Source organism: Hemiscyllium ocellatum, unplaced genomic scaffold (genome assembly GCF_020745735.1).
Source record: "Hemiscyllium ocellatum isolate sHemOce1 unplaced genomic scaffold, sHemOce1.pat.X.cur. scaffold_711_pat_ctg1, whole genome shotgun sequence".
Classification (NCBI taxonomy): Eukaryota; Metazoa; Chordata; class Chondrichthyes; order Orectolobiformes; family Hemiscylliidae; genus Hemiscyllium; species Hemiscyllium ocellatum.
The window spans coordinates 88791-99395 of NW_026869190.1; the positions used below are offsets into that span (position 1 = coordinate 88791).

A 10605-nucleotide genomic window follows, 5' to 3' on the forward strand; every position below is an offset into this window, starting at 1 on the left:
GGTCGGTTAGCTCAGCTGGTTAGAGCGTGGTGCTAATAACGCCAAGGTCGTGAGTTCAATCCCCACATTGGCCAGGTGAAGTACTTGTGTCGTTAGTTACCCTGTGCCCAAGTTCGCTGCGGCTTTTAATTTCACCTCCTGCAAGAACTTGTCACATGATCGATTCAGATGTGTATTCATTCGAAAGCCAGTCATCGCTGTCTTGGAACAGCAACTCGTTGGTCCCACGCCGGATCTCAGCTGCGTTGCTGTATTTCCAAACAATGTGAACCATAAAATCACCAAACAGAAAGCCTCGCCAGCGCAATAAAACATTTGACAGGGATAGATGCACAACTCGATCGCCGTACCCATGATGACTCTTGGATGTTGTCTGCAGCAAATCAATCAGTCTCAATTGTTTTCACAAAGAAATGCAAAACATGAAATATATGCAGTATTAAGTCGACCTGGCACAGTCTCGGAGGAGAACCAGAGGTCAGGCTTCAATTGAAATCAAAGATTCGTTCATCTTATTTTCCTGGATCTCTGTTACTACTTTTCACGCGACTTCCAGAGGGAATTCATTCGCTTGTTCACCTCTTATGCATCGACACTGGAGTTATCATATCCCCAGCAATATCACAGAGCCATTTATGGAAGCGAATTACGGCAGATGCTGGAATCTGAAACCAAAAGAGAAAATGCTAGAAAATCTAAGCAGATCTGGCACCATCTGCAAGTAGAGAAAAGAGCTGACGTTTCGAGTATAACTGACCCTTTGTTAAAGATTAAAAAAGGGGAGAATTAGGGAGCTATTTACACCATGCTGAGAGAAGGTGAGTCAGGGCTCCAGATGCAAAGGTGATAATGACAGAGCACGGAGAGATTAAAGGGTGATTAGGAGCTGCGAATGACCAAGGCTGAAGCCAGTGCTATGTGGCAAAATATGTGGGGGATGTGTGAAGCAGACTAAATGGAAAACAGGGGAGAAGCGTAGCAAAGCGGGAAGAGGAGAGGAAAAATGTATTGACAGAGTGGAAAGCGACAGAAAGGGAGACAATCAAGAAATAAAAAGTACAGAACAATGAAAGAAACACAAATAAAAAAGGTAATTAAAATAATTGAAAATAAAATTATCTGAAGTTGTTTGAATTTAACAACTTCGACATTTTTCCTTCATTATTTTTTCATCTTTTTTATCATTTCACATGCAATATTTTAGAGCCAATAGATATGGACAGCACTGGAAACACAGTTTTTGATCGAACTCGTCCATTCCGAACAGATATCCTCAACTGATCCAGCCGCGATTGCATGCACTTGACCCATGTCTCTCTAAAGCCTTCCTATTCAAATACACGTCCAAATTCCTTAAAAGTATTGGAATTGTACCAGTCATCACCAGCTCGTCTGGCAACATATTGCAGACACGCACCACCCTCTGCGTGAAGCCGTTGCTCCTCATTGCCTTTCGAATTCTCACCCTCCCACACCAGATTTGTACCCTCTCGTTCTGCACTGCCCCACCAAATGAAGATTGCATTAGAAATATGTGATATTGAGCAAAACGTGCAAGTGTGTTCTGCGCTGTTGCTGACACCAAAGCAACTGCCTCGGTCGGGAGCAGAAAGAAACCATGAATATCCAGTTTGAGGTGGTTCATGTCTCAGCGGTAGTTGGAAATTAAGAAATTGTAGGCAGGTAATAGGACATCACGGGGTCTCCTGGTGGATGGAGTGCATTGGAGGTGGGCAATGGGATCCTCGGAGGTTGGCGAGTCTCTACATTGTGAAAGTAAGCTCGTGGGCGTCAGAAGAAGTGTTCGATGTCACGGCGTGTATTAAATTCATTAACCCTTAGACAGAGGGTGATAAAGTTGAGGCCTTTCCTGAGGACTGGTCATTCATCCTCCTTCTGGTTGAGGTCAGAGAGAATCGTGAAAACTCGCCAAGACTGGGAGCTGGGATCTGGCGTGGTGTGGAGCTTGGGGAAGAGACCGAGCCTGTAACTGGAGTGAGTGTGGTGTTAGGGGGAATGGGCGTGGAGTCTTGAGCAGGGTGGTGTTCCCCTCAGGTTTCTGGGGACGGGGATGCTGACAGTGGGACCTGGGGGGTGTCAGCACAATGCAGGTGATTGTTGTTGATGGGGGTGGACGTGGTGGCAAACACGGCAGTGGGGGCCGCTGAATTCACTGAGTGTGTGACATCAGCGATGATGTGAGGGGCGGAAGTGTTGTCACTTGTGGCGTATGAGGAATTGTGAGGTGCGTAAATGGCACTTACTTTATGTTAACCAATAATTTCCTGTCACAAATCTGTTTGACAATGTCGTATTTTAATTAAACTCACTCCCTTACTGTTTCTCTGTTTTGGTCTTGATCTACATCTCCATGGTGTTCCAATATTTCAACCTTTCTCTTTGGACTTCCGAATTTCCATTCAGCTCAGACCTGTCCCCCTCCTCATCTGTGTCCGATCACTGCATAATCTTGGTACCAGAGGAACCTATTCCAATAAAATAGCTCAGTCTTCCCTGAGTACTGGTAGCAGTGCTCACTGGTCAGAACCACTTCTGATGATACTATTGTGTGATCCTGATACATTCCTGCACTCTGCTGATATCACTCAGTCTCTCTCCATGTGATATCCCTCACTGTGTGGGTTTAATTACTGCCTCTGTCAGTGTCTCTCGCTCTTGCAGGTACTCCAGATCCTGGGCCAACAACATTCTCCAATCCAGAGGGAAGCAACTGCACAGGCCATTGATGGAGATTGGGATTTTCCAGATCTCTGTGGGACTCAGTGCCATTCTCTATGTTTTGCCTTGATTGCATTAGAATAATTTCCCATTCTGTCTATTTCTCTGTCTCCTGCAAGTATTTTTGATGTCACTGACTCAGCAGAATTCCCAATTCCTGTCTCGTCCATCAGCACATTGAAGATGGTTGGTCATCCAGAGACAGATGGAGAGTGAGATCTGGAGCCTTCAGTCAATCCTACAGCCGGTAAGATCACTCACGCAGTCAGCAGCACAGGGAAGGGTTCATGGGCTTTAATTCAGAACCTGAGGACATGATGTCGGAACAATGCTGGGCAAGGAATATGACAAAAATCTCAGGCTTCATTATCACCACCTTGTCTGTAAATTCATCTGTTCCACAGAACCCTCCCTATGTCGGTCAGTTTCTCCACTGTCTGTTTCATAGATACCACCTTCCCCTATCTCTATCAGCCCCAACAACCCTGTTTATCCCTGTCAGCTCCTACTACCAGCACAACACTTCAAGTTTTTGCCGTTGCCTTTAATCCTGGGTTCTGTCACATCTCTCCTTAACGGACGAAAAACAACTCTTCAGTTCCTGAAGCCATCCTGGTCAGTGTCGTCCTTTCCAGACCAGAAAAAAGACCTCCCTGTATTTGTGAAATTTTTGAACTCCTACTACGTTCATGACCTCTGTAACCTTCCCGTCATGACAAGAAAAAAGCTCTCTACCTTAGTAACCTCCTCCAGCTGTTAGACTCCTCCTTGTCTCTGTGCACAAAGCAGAGTGACCCTGCTTCTCTCATAAATTAGTTTCTGCATTTCTAATGATGACTATGAACTCTTCCTGTCTCTAGAACGCACTCAGTCTCTGTAAACTCTGTTGGTCCCGAATGATGTAATTTCCTTCGGTAACTACAAACCTTTATGCCCTTAATTTTCTCCAGACGCAACCGCACAGCTTATTTTTATATCCTCCATGAGTGACAGAATCATACAGATGTACAGCACGGAAATAGACCCTTAGGTACAACCCGTCCATGCCGACCAGATATGCCAACCCAATTTAATCCCACCTGCCAGCAGCCAGCCGATATTCCTCCAAACACTTCCGATTCATATACCCATCTAAATGCGTCTTAAATGTTGCAATTGTACTATTCTCTACCACTTCCTCTGGCAGCTCATTCCATACATATACCATCCTCTACGTGAAAAAGTTGCCCCTTAGGTCTGTTTTCTATCTTTCCCCTCTCAAACTAAATCTATGCCCTCTAGTTCTGGACTCTCTGACCCCACGGAAAAGACTTTTGTCTATTTATCCTATCCATGCCCCTCATAATTTTGTAAGCCTCTGTCAGGTCACCCCTCAGCCTCCGAAGTACCAGGGAAAACTGCTCCAGCCTGTTCAGCTTCTCCCTATAGCTCAAATCCTCCAACTCTGCCAACATCCTTGTAAATCTTTTGTGAACCCTTTCAAGTTTCACAAAATCTTTCTGATAGGATGGAGAACGGAAGGCCACAAAATATTCCAACAGTGGCCTAACCAATGCCCTGTACAGCCGCAACATGACCTCCCAACTCCTGTACTCAATACTCTTACCAACAAAGGAAAACATACCAAATGCCACCTTCACGATCCTATCTCCCTGCGACTCCACTTTCAAGGAGCTATGAACTTGCACTCCAAGGTCTCTTGGTCAGCAACACCCCCTAGGACCTTAGCATTACGAGTATAAGTCCTGCTTAGATTTGCTTTCACAAAATGCAGCACCTCACATTTATTTGAATTAAACTCCATCTTCCACTTAGTCCAATGGCCCATCTGGTCCAGATCCTGTTGTAACCCTCTTCGCTATTCACTGCACCTCCAATTTTGGTGTCATCTGTAAACTTACTAACTATATCTCTTAAGCTCGCCTCCAAATCATTTATGTAAATGACAAACAGTAGAGAGCCCAGCAGTGATCCTTGTGTCTCTGCACTGGTCACAGGTCTCCAGTCTGATAAACATCCCTCCACCACCACTCTCTGTCTTTTACCTTTGAGCCAGCTCTGTATCCAAATGTCTAGTTCTCCCTGTATTCCATCTTGCTTATCAGGTTCCCATGGGGAACCTTGTCGAATGCCTCACTAAAGTCCATATAGATCACATCTATCAATCTGCCCTCCTCAATCTTCTTTGTTACTTCTTCAAAAAACTCAATCAAGTTTGTGAGACATGATATCCCACGGACAAAGCCATGTCGACTATTCCCAATCAGTCCTTGCCTTTCCAAATACATGTGCATCTTGTCCCTCAGGATTCCCTCCAAGAACGTGCCCACCACTGAGTTTAGGCTCACCGGTCTATAGTTCCCTGGCTTGTCTTTACCACCCTTCTTAAACAGTGGCACCACTTTTGCCAACCTCCTGTTTTCTAGCACTTCATCTGTGACTACTGATGATACAAATACCTCAGCAAGAGGCCCAGCAATCACCTCTCTAGCTTTCCACAGAGTTCTCGGTTACACCTGATCATTTCTTGGGAATTTATTCGCCTTTAACCGTTTCAAGACATCCAGCACTTGCTCCCTTCTAAACTGGATGTTTTGCAAGCTGTCACCATTTATTTCCCTGCAGTCTATATCTTTCATATGCTTTTCGACAGTAAATACTGATGCAAAATATTCATTTAGTGTCTCCCCCGTTTTCTGCGGCTCCACACAAAGGCCGCCTTGCTGATCTTTGTGGGGCCCTATTCTCTCCCTAGTTACCCTTTTTTCCTTAATATATTTGTAAAAACCCTTTGCATTCTCCTTAATTCTACTTGTCAGCCCTATCTCATGTCCGCCTTTTGCCCTCCTGAATTCCCCTTAAGTGTACTCCTACTTGCTTTTTACTCTTCCCAGGATTCACTCGATCTATCCTGTCTATACCTGACATATGCTTCCTTCTTTTTTCTGAACCAAACACCCAATTTCTTTAGTCATCCAGATTTCCCTATACCTCCCAGCCTTCCCTTTCACTCTGACAGGAACATTCTTCTATGGACTCTTTTATCTCATTTCTGAAGGCTTCGCATTTTCCAGCCGTCCCTTTACCCGTGAACATCTGCCTCCAATCAATTATCAAAAGTTCTTGCCTAATATCTCCAAAATTGGCCTTTATCCAACTTAGAACATCGACTTGTAGATCTGGTCTATCCTTTTCCATCACTGTTTTAAAACAAATAGAATTATGGTCGCTGGCCCCAAAGTGCTCCCTCACTATCACCTCACTCACCTGCTCTGCCTTATTTCCTAAGAGTCGGTCAAGTTTTGCACCTTCTCTAGTAGGTATATCCACATACTGAATCAGAAAATTGTCTTGTACACACTTAAGAAATTCCTCTCCATCTAAACCTTTAACACTATGGCAGTGCCAGTCAATGTTTTGAAAGTTAAAATCCCCTACCATACCTACGCTATTATTCTTACAGATAGCTGAGGTCTCCCTACAAGTTTGTTTGGCAAATTCCCTTTGACTATTGGGGCGTCTGTAATACAATCCTAATAAGGTGACCATCCCTTTCTTATTTCTCAGTTCCACCCAAATAACTTCCCTGGATGCATTTCTGGGAATATCCTCCCACAGCACAGCTGTAATGCTATCCCCGATCAAAAATGTCACTTCCACTCCTCTCTTGCCTCCCTTTCTATCCTTCCTGTAGCATTTGTATCCTGGAAAATTAAGCTGCGAGTCCTGCCCATCCCTGAGCCATGTTTCTGCAATTGCTATGAGATCCCAGTCCCATGTTCCTAACCATGCCCTGAATTCATCTGCCTTCCCTGTTCGGCCCCTTGCATTAAAATAAATGCAGCTTAATTGATTAGTCCTACCTTGTCCCTGCCTGTCCTGACTGTTTGGCTCACTTCTGTTCTCAGCTGTACCCGTTACAGATCGAGCTCCCAAAATCCTCCCTGTGATTGTTACCACGTCCCATCCGTGCATTCCTCCAAATCCCTGTAAAGTCCTCCCATTCCTAAAACCCTCAGTGTATATGTCACCTGTTCCAGCTTCCACAAACCTCCCTATCTCTGTAAGACATCACCCCCCCCCCCCGACCCCAACCACCCGTCCCAGTTACTACAGCCCGCTGTATCACTAAATGCCAGTAGTCACTATAATATCAGAGTAACTGTGAAAGCAGGAATACTGTACTGGGTTAGATGATCAGTCCTGGTCATATTAAATGGTGGGACCGACTCTGTAGTCAAATGGTCGATACCTGCTCTTCTCTATAAACGTACAATCTATATAACCTCCTTCAGTCCCCACAGCTCTCCCTGTGTCCATAAATTCCTTTAGTCCCCACGACTCCTCCTATCTATGGACCCTGAATCATTCACGGCAAACCTTCCTAACTCCATAACCTCCAATATACACCACGGTCCTCCCTATCTCCATAATCTCATCCAAACCCGACGACCCTCCCATTCAGAGAAATCTCCTTCAGTCCCCATGCTCCTCCTGATCTGTGCAACCTCCTTCAGGCCCAACAGCCCTCCAGATCTCTTTGCCCTCTTTCAGGCCCCACATCACTCCCTATCTCCATCATGTCCTTCAGTCACCACTGCACTCTCTATTGTCGATAATCTCATACAGTCCGCACATTACTGCCTATCTCCATAATGTCCTTCAGTGACCATGAACATCCCGATTTCCAAAGCGTCTATGACCTGTTGACCCTGTAAGCTACCTTTTTCAGATTGAGAAACAAGAACCCCCATAACCCTTTCTGCTATCAGTCTGAAACCAAACCGTGTTAGCCTGACAGTCAGTCGGGATCTGGAATGTGTTAGAAAGGGTATGTCAATAGAAACGTATTTAATAAAAAGTGAACGTGGTTTTGAGCCTGTTGGATTGTATTTTTATTGTTGTGAGTATAAATGGAAGAATAGATACGGTTGTAGGAGTGGCTGTGCCAAGGATACGATTTATTTGAATTTTCGGAAACATTTACACAAGTTTCAAGAAGGGCTATCGTTTAACTTGGTAGAGAAAAGGGCACCTTAACTATCAGAAGGTGGTTGAGAAATTAGACAAAGTAGTGTTGTCAGAATTTAATGTGAAGAAAGACATGGAAGCTCGGGGAAAAAGATAGCTATGTCTTGGAAGAATTGTAAGGAGATTAGATTAGATTACTTACAGTGTGGAAACTGGCCCTTCGGCCCAACAAGTCCACACCAACCCTCCGAAGCGCAACCCACCCATACCCCTAATATAACACTACGGACAATTTAGCATGGCCAGTTCACCTGACCCGCACATCTTTGGATGGTGGGAGGAAACCCACGCAGACACCGCACAAACTCCACACATTCAGTCGCCTGAGGCGGTGAATTGAACCCGGGTCTCTGGGGATGATAGGCAGTACTGCTCATCACTGTGCCAACGTGCCGCTCACTAATCCTCAACAGAGAAGACAAATTGCAAGAATCTTAAAATAAGTAAAGGTAGATCAATCCTCAATAGCTCATTCGATCTTTCCTAGAATATTGTGGGAAGCTAGGGAAGAGATTGCAGTGTCCCTAACAGAGATATTTATATTATCAACAGACACAATGAGTTACCAGAAGACTGCAGGGCAGCTAATGCTGTTCCATCACTTCAGGGTTGCAGGAAACAGCAGGAAATTACAACCCCGTGAGCCCAGTGCTGGGTAACTTTTTGGTGGAGATTCTGTGGGAAAGGAGCTGCATGTATTTGGAAAGGCAAGGCTGATTAGAGATAGTCAGCTTTGTGAGTGGGAAACCATGTTTCACAAACTGGATTGACTCTTTGAGGAGTTGGCCAAGCGACAGATGAAGGCAGAGCAGTCTACGTTGTCTATATGGACTTCAGCAAAGCATTTGACAAGGTTCCAAGGGATGTAGAACATCTCGTCAAGATGAAGCGGAACCAAGGAGCAGAAACAGGGCTTTAGCGAGTTACATGGGCCAGCACGGCGGCTCAGTGGGTTGCTCTGCTGCCTCACAGCACCAGGGACGCGAATTCCATTCCAGGCCCAGGCGACTGTCTGTGTGGAGGTTGCACATTCTCTCCATGGGTTCCCGACAGGTGCTTCGGTTTCCACGCACCAATTGAAGATGAGCATGTTAGGTGAATCAGCCGTACGTTTTTCAAGAAAGGGAGTAGAGATAATCCTGGGAACTACAGACCTGTCAGTCTTCTGTTTGTGATGTGCAGATTATTGGAGAGCACGCTGAGAGACAGGATTCATGATTTCTTGGCAAACCATAGTTTGATTACAGAGTCAGCATGGCTTGTAAGGGACAGATCATGCCTCACAAATCTTACTGAGCCCTTTGAGAATGTGACAAAATGCATTTATATCTCATTGAAAAAGTACAGAGCTTAGGATGCAGGGAAACCTGTCTGCCTGGATAAAGAATTCCTGGCCCATAGAAGACAGAGGGTGATGACAGATGGAAAGCATTCATCCTGGAGCTCGGTGACCAGTGGTTTTATATAGGGAGAGGTTACAGGATCTCTGCTCTTTGTGACTTTAAGAATGAATTGGATGCGTGAGTAGAAGAGTGGGATAGAAACTTTGCTAATGAGACGAAGGTTGGCGGAATGGTGAGTAGTGTGGAAGTCTGTTGGAGGTTGCAATGGGACATTGACAGGATGTAGAGTTGGGCTGAGAAGTGGCAGATGAAGTCAAATCTGGAAAATTGTGAAGTGATTCATTTTGCCAAATACGGGGATAAATACAGAATACTGGATAGTGTGGAGGAACAGATCGATCTTGGATTTCATGACCAGATATCTGTCAAATTTGCCACCCAAGCTGGTAACGTTGTTCAGGCGGAATATGTTTTATTGGCTTTCATTAGCTGGGGGATTGAGTTTTAAAGCCATGAGGTTATGCTGCGGTTCTAGAGAGCCCTATTTTGAAGCCACTGAGAATATTATGTTCAGTTCAGATCCCCTTATTACAGGAAGGATGTGGAAGCTTCAGAAAAGGTGAAGAGGAGATTTACCAGGATGTTGCCTGGACTGGAGAGCATGTTTTATGAAGAAAGGTTGAGTGAACTTAGGCTGTTCTCATTGGGGGTGAAGAAGGGTTGAGGGACGAATTGGTATAGGTGAATAAGAAGGTGTGAGGTAAAGATAGTGAATAGTGAGAAACTGTTTTATCCCATGGCATGCATTGTACAAGGGGGGAAAATTTTAAGGTGTTTGGAGGATGTGTATGGGGAGATTTCAGATCGAGGTTCTTTACACAGAGAGTGGTCGATGGGTGTAATGGTGCATTTGATAGAATCTAGGTTAAGCACGTGAATGATAGTAAAATGAAGGGTGTGTAGGTTAGTTTGATCTTACTGTCGGGTAAAAGGTTGGTATGGCATCATGGCCGAATGGTCTTGTGCTGTACTTTCTGTGTTCTATGTTCTGTATGGTAAACTGGATAATTGGTGGTAAAATGGACAGTGAAGAAGGCTGTCTGTGGTTCAACAGGATGAACAATACTGCTGGGATAGTGGGCTGAAGAATAGCAGATGGAGTTTAATTAGATAAATGCAAAATGTTCCATTTTGGTAAAATAACCCAGAGTGGGTTGTAAAGTTAATGTTCGGGTCTTGGATACTGTTGTCAGTCAGAGACACATGGATGAGGTACACAGTTCTTTGAAAGTGGTGTCACAGGTAGACAGGCTGGTGAAACAGGCATTTGGGATGGTTACCTTCTTTGGGTAGAGCATTGAGAGTAAGAGCTGGGATGTCAAGATGCTGGCTGACATGCTGTGCTTTTCCAGTACCACGATTATCTAGACTCTGGTTTCCAGCATCTGCTGCCCTTGTTTTCACCATGTTACATCTGTACAAGAGGTCACCG

At 44.8% G+C, this 10605-nt stretch overlaps 1 non-coding gene across 1 annotated transcript; it reads left to right on the forward strand.

Moving 5' to 3' along the window:
• trnai-aau (transfer RNA isoleucine (anticodon AAU)) lies at positions 1-74 on the forward strand. Its single transcript has one exon. It is a non-coding gene; the product is annotated as a tRNA-Ile (tRNA).
• The last annotated feature ends 10531 nt before the right edge of the window (positions 75-10605 follow it).